This window comes from Sceloporus occidentalis, unplaced genomic scaffold (genome assembly GCF_023333645.1).
Source record: "Sceloporus occidentalis isolate IW3139 unplaced genomic scaffold, rSceOcc1.0.p SCAF_78, whole genome shotgun sequence".
Taxonomy (NCBI): Eukaryota; Metazoa; Chordata; class Lepidosauria; order Squamata; family Phrynosomatidae; genus Sceloporus; species Sceloporus occidentalis.
Genome location: NW_028317058.1, coordinates 1,141,509 through 1,156,436, shown reverse-complemented (window position 1 = coordinate 1,156,436; position 14,928 = coordinate 1,141,509).

The following is a 14,928-nucleotide window of genomic DNA, read 5'->3' as shown; positions in this document are numbered from 1 at the left end:
TGTAAGCATGATAACAAATTCTAAAAAAAAAGGTTAATTCCAGAACTAATGTACTGTTATTGAACTTTGTTTTAAAACTCCAGGCTATGGATCGAGTTATCCTTTAACGTGGATCATATTCCATGCCTCCCAAGGGCCTCTTTTTAGGAGACCATCGCTTTATGAGATTCAAATCCCTTCATCTCACTTTTCTTTTCTGATCATACTCTTTTTTTTTTTTTCTAGAAGCTCATAATATGAATGGTTATAAATTCATCATTGTGTCCGATAGCCTGTATATAAACAGCATAACATGTGTTTTTAAATGAATTTGTTCAAATAATTGCACAATTCTTTGTTATAAAAAGGTCAAAACGTCACATGAAATTTCTTCCTGCCCTACGTCCTATGCCCTATGTCTTTTCCATATCCACTAGAAACCACAATATCCCTGTTTAACTGTTTGAAAGGTTGGGAGACGTGTACATTCACACCTATAATCTATGATCTATGTGAAATAATCTGTAGAGCCCAGTGAGGCTCCAGGAACATTAACATTTCAGCAGAAAGTTAAAGGCACCGAAAAAGAATTTTCATTACTCCTCCTTTAACCATTTCAATTGTAAGAGGATGGCCATGATTTTGCTGTCAGGAATAGAATGTCACAGGTTGTATAGTGTCGGATACACTCCATGTTATTGGAATGGTTCCCATACAGCATGGATCATTTCTATAACGGGAATGAGCGTGAACGCTGCAATACGTTTGAACACGTATTTCCTTATGTCACTGTGTACAGAACTATACTATACGCTTTTTCATTAGAAGCTAATGTCATGACTAATGTCATGAGTGGAAACCCATGCGCTATGAGTTTGTTTATTCTGTGCTATGACGAACAAATCCATCCTAATTCCCCGCTAAAGATATCCAGGCACCTAAAGCCAACAACTATAAAAGTAATTAATTGATAGATATTTACATAATCTCCCGGTTATTACTGGAAATAAACATTGTACCATTTTTTTAGCTGGCTGTTACTGTAGATTTTTAAATACTGTATAATACATAACCCATACATAACCCATTAAAGGTGACTTCTTTGTAAAAATTTCTTGAAGATGTAATTCAAAATTACGCATATTTATTAAATGTAAGTATATACTGTATACAGTAATACAAAAATGCAATGCTATATTTTATTATATCTTTTGTTCTAATTTTAAAACTTGTTCAGATATAGTACTATATATATTGCAGTATATATTACAGAAATGATTTTCGTATAAAAGTACAGCAGACATTAGCTCTAATGGGATCCATGTATAAAGTGGATATAGAGGCAAAAGAGATAAATGTTGTTAACCTGATTTGCATAAATCTACCCAGAACCCCTTGCACTACAGAATTTTTGTGGTAAAAACAAGTCTTCTGGCTTGCTTAGTGGATGTAAGTTAGTGTTTAGCAATGTCTCTGTTATTTCTTAATTGTAAATGGAAGGGATTTTCATCACTTTTCTTGTCCCCACCATACGTTTAACAGTTTGGGGTTGCTTAGCTGCTTCGATGAAAAACAAGAATATTGGTAGCTGTAACATAATTGCAAAAGGGTTTTCTAATAATCAATTTGCCTTTTAAGCTTAAATTTGCATTAGCTAGCACAATGTGCCAATGGAACATAGGAGTGATGGCTGCTGATAAAGGGCTTCTGTACACCTATGAAGATATTCCATTAAAATCAGTCATTTCCAGCTACAACAGTCTTTTACAACATTAACAATGTCTACATTGTATTTTTGACCCATTTGATGTTATTTTAATGGACAACATTCTTTCAAATACAAGGTAACTGACTCCAAACTTTTGAACAGTCAGGTATACAGTATATGGACTGACCAAATCTGGAAGTGGAAGCTGTTATAGCTTCGATAGATAGATAGATAGATAGATAGATAGATAGATAGATAGATAGATAGATAGATAGATTATATATGCATTTGTTTATAATATACTGTCTTCATGCAGAAACATTGTGAGGCAAAGTGCTAAATCCACAGCAATCGCCATAGCAATGAAGACAATGTTCTCACACCGTATAGCACTTTGCACAATAATTATTTTCCATACATATGGCTCAATAATCAAATGTTCTTCCTTTGTAAAGTGTGGGTCATATTAACTATTATTAAACTAAAGCAATTCTGGGCCGAAAAAATCTATTAACACTCATTGTGGAATCCAAAATAATTATTCTGAATTTGTGATGTCCTAACTTTTAGTACTTTGCTCCGCTACTCCTCGACTTGCGCAATAATAAACATTGGCCTTTATGGCACAGGAACGTTTCCATTATTATTTCTGAAACCAGCTTGCCCTAGCAAGTCACTTGTAAGTGGGGTGGAGCTGATCGATAAACTGCAGCTGTGGAAAGTTTAACAACTTCATAATTTACACTGATTACTGACACTGTTTTTTTCCTCCTCTCTGCAAAGGTTCACACGTTCTCAGAAGCTGGTTGGCTTGGTTGCCTGATTTCACACACCCTTAAATGTAACTTGGGAAGAAAAAAAAAATGTGCCTTGCTCTAATATTACATTGTAAATACAACAAAGACGACATTAATTTAAGATCTTCTCTCCTGGATTCCCAGAAGACATACTTAACTAGCAATGAGCAGTTAACTAGAACCTGGTGCTGCCAATCCATTCTGAGACGTGACATGTCGCCTCAATAAACAAAAAAACCTTTTCCATAACATTGTAAAATGAATCCATGGTAACAATTCAGTGTTGCGATCAAAGCATTTTAATTTATCTTCTTATATTTTATCTCGCTACGTGATGTCCAATACCTGCCTTATGATATACGTGGAGAATATAAAACAGTACTTAATTGCCCATTGGAATATACTGAGGTGCCAAAAAAGGATTCCATTCATTAAAGCATCTGCAAAGCATTATCCCTCCCATTATAAAAGGCATAACACAATTAGTGTTTTTCCTTTGCTGTATTTAAAGATCGATGTAATACAATACATGCAATTGTTCAGTCTAACTATTTTCTGTTTTCAAAATGAAGTATCCCATTGATTCCAGTAAAATGGCCAATCAAACTCTATGGGGTATGTACTGTTCAAATGCAATGGTACACACTATGCTCATTTCAAAACATTATTATGCCAATAACTGCAGGAAGATGATGCATTCTAATCAGGTATGGCCTATTAACAATATATATCTAAATATTTTGTTAATTTAGTTGTTATATTTGGTGAAGGCATACAGTAAGGGTACGTTACAACCATACGTTCTCCATTCTATTAGTTATGCCTCACTATTTGAGAATTAACTAGATTCAATATTGGCGTTGGGTATATTGGCATATAACTTCCTCATGTTAACTGTGCTCTCTGTACAGGCAAAGATTAATGATTGTAATTTGGGTGCTGATAAGAGGAAGATTAATAGCTACATTGCAAACACGAGCTATACTTCCTGCCCTCCAACTTTGTCTCTTAACCACTTCCACTAAAACCCACAATATCCCTGTTTAAGTGTTTGAAAGAAGATTAATAGCCATGTGGCAATGCACAAGCATGAGGGGCATTTATTCATTTTACAGAGACTGGGCCAGACTGGGTCCAAACATAGATGACCATATCCGAAAAATTACAAATAAATAAACACATTTTCTGTAGTTTCTATATTATGGAATAAAAAAAATATGGGCAGAAATAGCACAGATAGGCTGTTTGGGGAAAGATGGAACAGGCAGACTGTTCGGGGGTAAAGATGGCACAGGCAGGTTGTTTGGGGCAGAAATGGCACATTCAGGCTGTTTGGGGGCAGAAATGGCACAGATAGGCTATTTGGGTAAGATAGATGGCCCAGATAGAGTGGGGCAAATGGGGTAGCGGAAGACTGTTTGTGGTAAAGACAGAACATGTAGGCTGTTTGGGGCAGAAATGGCAAATGGCAGACTGGGGCAGAGACAAGCAGTTTGGAAACATGGAACATACAAGCTGTTTGGTGCACTAATAAGCTGGGTAAAAGACAGCACACAGAAACTGCTTGGGGCAAAGTAGGCACAGACAAGCTGCTTGGAGGAAGAAATTATATAGATATGATGTTTGGGGGCAAAGTAGGCACAGACCAGCTGTTTGTGTGGCAAAGGTGGTACTCAACATGTTCCTTGTAAAGTCAGGGGCGGGTCTGTTCCCTATGTACTTATTTGGAACTTTTGGCTTTAACAATAATGCGGTACTCTGTTATCATTAAGGATTTTTTTCATATTAAACAAGTCAAATATATGTGTAGCTAAGTGCAAATATTTTTTTAGCTTCAGCTTAAACTTTTTAACTTCAAATTTGGCAAAATTATTATTATATTTATTCACAAACATGCATATATTAATAACACATTACTTTTATTTCTATTTATAGCTCATCTAACTAAAACATTCATCTATTTATCCACCCCCTTTTAACTTCCTGTATGTGCTATGGCTTTTGTCCAGCACATAGTTCTAAATTAAACATTGAGGTCTGGTTCTTTAAAACATTCCGATGAAACTTGAGTCCAGAATAAAGCTTGATTTTTATTTAAAAAAGGATAAAACACAAAATTTCATAGGCAAAAACTTTACAAAGAAGATACTGTGTGGATTCTGTGATTTAAAAATATGCAACCAGAAACAAGTTGTAAGAAGTCATACTACACAGACATTTTAAAGCCTGCTAAAATAAGCACAGATCAAGGTGACTGAATTTCAAAGGAGAGCGCTGCTGCTCAAACGCCAAGGTATATCCTAACATTATTTTACGGTTAAGGGTTCACCAAAATAAACCACATGCTCAGGTCCTTCTAAGAAGTTTTTATGTACATCTACATTATGTACCTCTACTATATATATAGGTAGCAAGATTTATGCATTTGTGGAAAGAGAGTGTGCATCACTGGGAAGTAACTTAACTGGCGCAAAGGCTCCATAACTAAAAGAAACGTACATATTCAAAACTATGCCCCTCTGCTGCGTTACAGGGAGTCAGAGGAGCTCCCTGCCGGCGACCAACAGAGTCACTCGCACGGACCTTTAACTCCTGGAACCTCCCCAGGCTGCATTTCACCGCCAGGAGTTAAAGGTCCGTACGAGTGATTCTATTGGTCACCGGCAGCTGCTCTTCATTGGTTTATGGCAGAGGAGGCTCCTGCTGGCGACCAATAGAGTTGCTCATATGGACCTTTTAAATGCTGGCGCCAAAACTGCTGCGTACCGCGTAAACCAAGTATTAACCCCTTCTAAAAAAAACCCACAAAGAATGCACACAAATATTTGCCCAAACCGAACATAGGAACAGGGGTATATTCGTGGAATACGAAAATTTCTTCCCCCCCACACAAAGACGAACACAAAGAGTTGGCCGGCGCCCAAGTCTACTGCTCGCGCATGCCTTTCATTTCCCGGTAGGGGAACAGTGTTTAGTTCTACTCATATACCATCCTAAATCCCTACTCTATTACTACTTCCGATCCGTGTAGTCACCAGAAGCTGAATACAACCCATCATTGGTTATTTTATTTAATTCACTATATATTGCTACACATTACATTTTATAAAGACACTTTGATCTATGTTTTCTATGCTATTTTTTTATATGAGATATTGGTGCACAAAGAATGCAGTTGGGATCTCTTGCTGTAAAGCAACAAATGGGGTTTTTTTAACAATAATTGTAAATGTTGAGATCTTAATTTAAAAGGACCATCTACAATTGAACAAGGAAAAGCTTTTTTGACAAAAGCTTGTAGTTTAATCTTCTAGACCATCAATATGCATTGAACTTTCTTTCACCTGAAGTAACAGTACAAGTGTCAAGTTCCAAGGGAAATGAAAAGACATTTATCAAAATGAACAGTTAAATACCTATGATTTCTTCCACATTCAAGCAAATTTGATAAGGTTTTTGTCACTACAGAAGAGTTTGGAAACTAATGTTTTTAATACTTGTCGATCTATACACTAAGCAAAAGTCAACTCAAGGGTTAAGTCAATTGAACAAACTCGACTGTAGTCTCTCAAGACAACTTGTATATTCACTAATATGTGAGTTATTTGCGAGTTGCAGTGAATAGAATTTTTTGAATGGTAACACACGTCCTAAATGACGCACAATTCTAATTATATATTCTAATTATATATTGGTTGATATAGCACCATCATATTCCGCAGGGCTGTACAATGGGTAAACAGGACATAACAGTAGTGCAAAACATAGCATTTATTAAAATGTATTTACATGTATTAAAATGTATTAACATGCACATAAAATATACAAAATTGATTTTTTAGAGTTCCATGACACATATTATGAAAACAATTAATTGATCCAGAAATCAAGAGGTGTTGCAATTGATTGTGGCTTATGGGAGACCATTGGAGGCTCCTGGAGAAAGTGGATTCAAGAATATATGCTCAAAGTTAACACGTGGAGACTACGTATTCACCAAAACTCTTGCGCCAGCTTGATGATCTGAGAAAGAGTTTGCATGAGAAATACATCTTTCTTGATGTTCAATCACCTTTGATCACTGAAAGGGTGACAACAGAAACAATTTGGTTCTCACAAACCACTTCATTACAGAATAAAGTAGACTCTTAAAAACTCTGTGCTTGTATGTAGTAGAAATAGGGAATCTAACCACATGGCTGCTATAACAACATAAATCATCCAACATCAAGTTGAAATGTATGGAATTGATAAGTCTATAATCTTCCTTGCCACTACAGATACAACCTAAACAATGCCTAGCAGAAACAAAAGCAGTTTTATATCTCATGTGATGTTATGAGAAATAGTTCCCATCAAGTGTATCCTGAATTCTGCTGTTCTTCCTGTTCCTGCTCATTAACGCTGTTACTGATTTATGAGTCATTAATGTATCCTGCTAAAAAGAAAAAAAGAAAAAATACAGTAGAGAATTTGTATTTTGTGATTTGTATGTTGATCACATGCATAATCTGATGTGATTTTTTATACCAATAGGCTATGCATTATATTCTTCTTTATTTTGTTGTATTATTAAGTAAAACAAAATGGTCTATTCATTCTAAGAGTTTGATTTTCAGTTTGGTGTCAGTAGAGGATATCATCCCAGAAGAGAATATACCAGGTCCTCAGGATGGAGGAATAACTAAGCTCCTGTTTTTACATATTTTCATTCCAATTAGCCATTTGAGATATAAAGAAAAATAGGAAGCTATTCTGAACCAAGACCAATGCCTGATTAAGGTCTGAGTCTCTATGTCATGAAAAACAGATGAAATGGCCCTAGTGATTGTTATCTTCAAATTTTATGTGTCTACCTCCCAGATTGCAGTCTGTCAGATTGAGCAAACCAGGAGAGAGGATGTTTTGATATTCCACCATCTAAACTCTTGATCCTTTTGTCCTTGAATGGCATTGGTCTCATGTGATCGACAGACTGTCTCAGTGTCGCTAGCTAGTAAGTTTGAAAATTGTCACTTGTTCCTATCCAATGAATGTATTTTTAACTCTATTTTTAAAACCCCCCTGCTTGAGTTCCAATGCAGAATTCTAGAGGTATCTAAAGAGGGTATTAGCAAGGCACTTCGTGAAAATTGTTCAAGATGTTATCTTCCCCCATCAGGCTGATCAAGTGGGTCCAGTGGCACTTACTGGTCCTATTGATGACATTCCTGACTCAGTTCAACAGGCTGAGAGTGGACTGGGGTCCATATATATATATATATATATATATATATATATATTTGACACTAAAAATTTATCTGAATTGGTGGCTGGAGGTGGAGAATCTATAGAGAGCTAATCGATCTGCAAATCTTTTGGAACTAAACACTGATGCTTAAATCATCTTGTGTCTTAAATGGATCACTTAAATCTGTTTGCTTATGACCCCAAACATTGGAATTATAAGAGGTTTCATCTGTGGCATAACGGCATTGCTGGTATAAAGTGGTAAATGTGGAATAATCAGCATTATTATTCCCTTGGTTGCTTTGGTATTAGCACCATTACCATGCAAGTTTGTTAGACCATTAATTTATTATTATTATAGTATTTTGGCCTTGTGTCCTAATTGCTATTTGTGGAGTTAGTTCCTGGAACAAGAACACAAATAGAGCCAGCATGCTATAATGAAGGAAAATGTGGTGAGCCTTTATTCCGGCTTCCACACAAAGAACAAAACTGAGTTTCATGCCTAAAAAATAGATAATGCTGAACAGAAAATGTGTCTCACGCTTTTCCTGTGTATTTACTAAAAGAACTAACCTGCCAAAGTATTGTAATTTAGGTATAGTGTCAGCCCTGCGGGATTTTTTTGTCTGCCCTAGGCAGACTATTTATCTAGCAGAACAAATATATGATAAAACGTTCGTTAAAAGTTAAGTTTTGTCATTTACAACTTTTACATTTATTCTAGTATTTTGGGGATTTTTTGACAGATTTTGGTTTCATTGTATACATATAGTATATCTATTTTTGTGGCAGTACTTTGATTAGCACTTACTAAGTAACCAGTTTTTAATACTGAAAGAGGGACAAGCAAGATAAAGACTGTTAGGTAAGATAAATAGACGGTAGAAGACAAGAAACATATAAGGTATACATTATATGTATATGGCCTTAATTGAAACCGATTCTGTCATTGCACCAGTACAGTGTCTTAATACATTGATTATTATGAACAGACATACAGCATGATGCCATTGCCGTTTGTAGCTATTTCATGTGACAGCTGATACAATAATCACATGAATATATAAACTCTTTATCAGTTTCTCAACACAGATAAAAGTTTCAGTTAGATTTCTTGGGCTTTTAACCCATGAGGTCAGGGAATCATGATTTGCCATCACATATCTACACAATCACTCGGATGTTATCTACATTAGTGTAGAATCTATGGGTCCTATTTAACATGCACCAACTTTAGCGAGTTAGTGAGCCACACTAGAAATTAATTAAAAGTGTTTATTGTTCCCAATGGAAGAAATGTAGGGGCTTATTTCAGGAGGAGATTATGTCAAATATCTAAAAGTCAGAAGACTTCCAAGCTGTACTACAGAAATTTTACTTTAACTTGTGTTGTGCACATGGATTTTACAATATATATTAGATGATTACTAAAATAAGCTTTCCTATACACTACGCACAGGCCCGGACTGGCCATCCAGGCAGGGCCGGATTTATTTAGGGGCTGATGGAGCTGCAGCTCCAGTCCCCACCTTAAAATAGGCCCAGTCAGGACCGAAATGACTGGGCCTATGCGGCCGCATTAACGCAGGGCATAAGGGGCACCTGCCCCTTAAGCCCGCCGCAACTGCGACCGGGTCCGCCACTCTAAGGGGTCGGGAAGCCCCCACCAGGGCCGGCCTTACGGGTGTGCAGCCGCACAGGGTTTAAATTAAAACATCGGGGGGGTTTTTTTTTTTACTTTATTTAACATCCTCCATGTTAAATAAAGTTTTTGTTAACATGGAGGATGTTAAATAAAGTAAAAAAAAAACCCAGATGTTTTAATGTAAGCCCTGTGCGGCTGCAGACCCCTAAGGCCGGCCCTGGTGGGGGCTTCCCGGCCCCTTAGAGTGGCGGACGCGGTCGCAGTTGAGGCGGGCTTAAGGGGCAGGTGCCCCTTATGCCCTGCGTTAATGCCGCAGTTGCTGCTTGCTCCGGCAACAAGGTAAGTAGGGTGTGGGAAGAGGGGTTAGATAGTGAGAAATGGGGAGAGGGGATAGATAGTGAGAGGGGGTACATAGTGAAAAGGGGGAACATAGTGAGAAGGGGCAGATAAGATGGGGAGAGGGGGTAGTGTGAATGCGTATGAGAATGAATGAATAAATGTGTGGATGAATTGTGTGAATGCGTATGACAATTAATGAATTCATGTTTGAATGATTTGTGAGACTGCATTAATGAATGTGTTAATGATTTGTGTGAATGAGTAAATGCAAAGATGGTGCATGAAGGGTGGGCTTTAACAATAAATAAATAAATAAATATGGGCCGCTCGGGCTTAAATGTCCGGGCCTATTTTTTGTCCCAGTCCGGGCCTGACTACGCACAAGCAGATTTTATTTTTATCAATGCATGCAAGGTGAGTTTTTTAAAATGAGGGGTTGAAATGTTACTTAAATCCCTCTTTACACAGGACATAATAAACATAACAATCACAAAAGAGTAAAATTATCTCTTGCTGCTTATCTAAATAGAGATATTGTAGGGAGACTTTTACCTCCATATTATTGCCACTACTATTGCCATAGGGGTTCCCACAGTATTTGTGACATGTAAACCCCTTCTCTTGGTTATGCTACTTGTAAATAAATGTATCTTGGATATAATTGAAAAATAGGGAAAAATTATCTTGTAGTTTCTACTGGTACCAGCTATAACGTTGGCTACCTTGTCATCAAGGGTTAGCAATGATATAATGGTCTTCAAGTCCAAACAGCCCACCATCTACCCAGAGAGGTAACAGCCAACTAATACATTCAGATAGTACATAAGGGTTTAAGATTGCTCACTGCTTTATAGGTCCAGTTTATTGGCACCTTAGAGCTTGATCCTTAATGGCAAGTGGCAGTCCAATATAGATAAACTTAAATTTTTCAATAAACAAGTGTAACTATTTAGGTTAAATCATATTTCCAGTTCATGAAAGGAAGCACTGTGAAACAGTTTATCAAAACCTTCAGATGTGGGATAAGTAGAAAGGAAAACTGTTGGCTAAGCAAGGAACTGTACACCATGCCAAGGAACTGATGTTGACGTAACCTACATACTGACCATCACAACGTAAGCGAGGTTAAAAAAGCAAAAACATATTTCTCTGCTTTTATTATTTATTCGTTATGTGATAGCACTTATGGTGATGTGCCAGATGAAAAGCGATTCCAAATTTGGCAGGTTGCCTAGAACATATAAATATAGAAAATTCTATGAACGGAAGCTGACTCTGAAAGACCATCCAGTGCTATAATCACTAACCATTTCAGTGAGCATTTTCAAGATGACCGAGCACCATCTCAAGACACTTTAGCTATAGTGGTAAATTGTCATTGTGTACTTTCAAATTATTGTGTGCTTTCAGGGACAGCTTGAGGATTTCAAAGTTCCCCCGTAAGTTGCTAGTTTCACATGGGGTCCATAATATCATAATATCATATAACTTAAATGTTTTATAGTAATCCCTTGTAATATACATACACATATATTTAAATAACAACCCACCGACATTTTCTGTAGAGGGAAAAAGTTTAGAAATCAATTCTGCTAATAATTATTTTTATGTTATCTGTAAATGTTGCAAACCTGGTGAAAGGAGCATTATATAAAAGATAACCAAGGTTTGACTTTTTTGTAAAGTTCTAAACACTTACAATATACAGCAATGAGCAATTCTTCCTGCAGTATTAAAGTTCTTATTGTCTATAGTCAGGTTCTATTAGAGTTTCCAAAAATTATGCAAATGTCATCAATAATTGCATTTGTTTTTTAAATTACACCTTTTGAATATCAGTCAAATCAAGTACGCTTGTCTTTTTCTTAGGAATCATTTCATTCGGTTGTGTAGTGCAACTGCATATATTTTTTGCTAGTCGCGGTTAATTTTGTTAAATTTAAGTTTGCGGGTTCCTGGTACATCCTGCTTCCTGGACAAACGTTTCTTACCAAATGTATATTTTGAGGCATGTCATTCATTTTCAAATGCCATAGGCAAGCATGTACAATCGAAATTTACAATTTGAATGTCCCAGTGAGCTATTCCAAATAATACATATGAAAGTACACTATATGAGCAAATTATGTGGATAGCCCTCTTAATTAATGATTGTAGGTATTTCAGCCACACTCATTGCTAACAGGTGTATTAAATCAAGCACATAGGCATGCTATCTCCACAAACATTACCGCACGATGACTTTAAACGGGGCACTGTCATAGTTCATGAAATGTCTGCCCTGCTAGATCTTCCCCGGTCCACTGCTATAATTTTGAAGTGGAAGTGTCTACGAGTAACAACAGCTCAGTCAGGAAGCGGTAGACCACGCACTCTCAGAGAATGGGGCCGCTGAGTGTAGCTTTAAAAAATTGCTTGTCCTCTGTAGCTTCACTCACTTCAGAGTTCCAAACTGCTTCTGGAAGCAACATCTTGCGTTGATGTGTGTCAGCAGCTTTATGAAATGGGTTTCCATACATGCCTAAGATGTGCAATGCCAAGCGTCAGCTGAAGTGGTATAAAGAACACCATTACTGAACTAGTGGAGTTGGTTCTCTGGAGTGATAAATCATGTGTCACTATCGTGAATTCTGGGTTTGGTGGATGCCAGGAGAACACCATCTACTGGAATTCATAATATCTACTTGACTTGTGCATTCGTATTCGGGCGAACATGAAAACGAACATGAAGAATTGGTTGATGCCAGAGGAGGCCCCTGGCAGACCTTTAACTCTTGCAGCGGGGAGACCAGTGGTCTCCCCCGGCCAAGTTGCGGCACCAGGATTTTAAAAGTCTGTATGAGCGACTCTATTGGTTGCCAGCAGGGGGCTCATCTGACATCAACCAATGAAGTGCAACCAGACATACGATCTCGAAAACAGATTAAGAAGAGCAAACTCTTTGTTTTTGGGGTATGTTGGAATCAATAAACGACTTGCCTACCTATCTCGAACAGATGAGAAACAGCAATGGGGTTATTAGCAAACTTGGGGTTATTGCGGCTGAGTGGACAACAGAGACAACAACATCCCCAGGGATCAGCAGGAGACACCAAATGGATGAAGGGCTCGATATCCCTGAAAACGATACCCCTGAAAACAGCTGACAGGGAAGCATCAGAAGGGCACCGGAGGAACAACGACACCCTTGCACTGCTTCTACTACGATATTAGATGCTAAGTTTCTGACATTTTTCATTACTTTTTATAGGCTTACTCCTGTTTAGTTTTAGGTTCATACAGAAAGCAGAGACATCCGGTACATTGCTTCCTTTTTTTCCTTTTGTTTTTGTTTGCTTTTTCAATACTTCATCTGAAGACTTTACTTATCTGAACAATATATTTATGACATTAATTGGGCTTTATAGTTTGCATGGTGCTCTTCACAAGTTACTCTGACAAACCTGTTTATAAAAGGACTGGCACGCTGTGACGGATTATCCATTAGACAAACTAAGCAACTGAGCAGGTACACTTTAATGATGCATAGCAACAGTGGCCATTCAGATAGGATGGGGGGATTAAAATTAATTAAAGAAACAACTGGAGCCAAGTATGCAATCCTGGCCTTCACCCAATGCTAACTTGGGTGTTGGGGAGGGGGGGGTAAAATGCTTGAAAAAAGCTTTGGAGAGCCTCTCTCTGTCCCTCTATCTATGGATGGAGGGGCTAGCAAGTTAAATTAAAAAATTGTACAATAAAATGGAAAAACATGGCAAATGGCAAATAAAAAAAAAAAACCCAAACAACTAAACTGCGCCCCTATGTCAGGCGATCGTACCATGGCCACCGGTTGCATGGTGTGCCTATATACTATTAAAATCTATGGACCCAATTAAAAGGAACAGTTTACAGTCCTTGACAGCCTCCTAAAAGAAGAAAGCATATTAAAGTAGTTTATGAGTGCTTTAATATGCATTCTTTAAAACATTAAAAAAAAGACGTTAAGTAGAAGCTGCAGTTCCATGCTTCTTCTGTGGTCTGACAATTTTCGCCACAGGTTGATGCGTGCCCATGCAATGGACGCCAAGCCAATGGTGGTACACAAGAGTATATAAACACATTCCCACTCAAATTTTCATTTTACCAAACATGACCTTGCCTGAAATTTAAATTAAATGTTGCAGGCACTCACTAAGAACTCACATATTAGTGAGTATGCAAGCTTTATTAAGAGTGGAAGCATGCAAAGGCATGCAACTTCATTTTACTTCTTAGTGAATTGACCCAATTGTTTTAGGTGCTTATCAAACTTCATATCTCAAGTATTTAAACCTAACAAGACTCTCTCCCCTGGATGCAATATTTTAATGTCTTCTTGTAGTCTGAAATCCTAAGAACCTGTACAATTGAATACAACCTGGACAACTTGGACACAGCACTACAGAATATGATGGCACTATATAAAACAATAAATAATAATGATTTAATAAACAATTGATTATATTGTAACTCTTAGATGGTTTTGTAGCAAACAGATACTCGTCTAATGCTAAACATACGCCTGAGACAAGTAGGATTTTTTTTAAAATTATTTTTCAATTCAGTTTACTTTGGCAGCCAGAGAACATTATTCAGAGTGAAATGTATAATTAGGGAAGGTTTTGTTATCCTCCCTTCATGCAATTAATCTAATAATCTTATAATAAAAGAGCCAGTTAATGGCTGTGTTAAAGCAAAGATTTGTGGAGCTTTTTAGAGCCCGATTTGAGTTACTAACCCAATTACCTCAATAAAAAAAGGCACTATATTAGAAAGAACTGCTAAACCAGTGGAAACGTGCAAGAGTAGCTGCATTATACTGTATGGCCTTTGTAAGCACACACATATATCAAAGCCAGTCTGTACTTCTCATGGTTCACTGAAAGTCTGGTATCTACAGTTAAAAGCTTCAGAGTATTAAGCTGCCATCTTCTATAACAAATGTTTATTCTATAAATGATCAAAGCCCCCAACTCCCACCCCTAAAAAAATTTGCTGTACAAATGAACTCTACTAACTTGTATCAAATTATAAGATCTCACACACCGACAGTCTCTATTTTTTAAAAATTTGCCGAAATAGTCAGTAGCTCTTCTTACACGTTTTCTTTATTTAAGATGTAAGCTTTTTCTAGATTTCCCTTTTTTGAATGAAAGAAATTGTGCTAAAAACATTCTTTGTACCACACCAAGCCAACAAAACTCTTA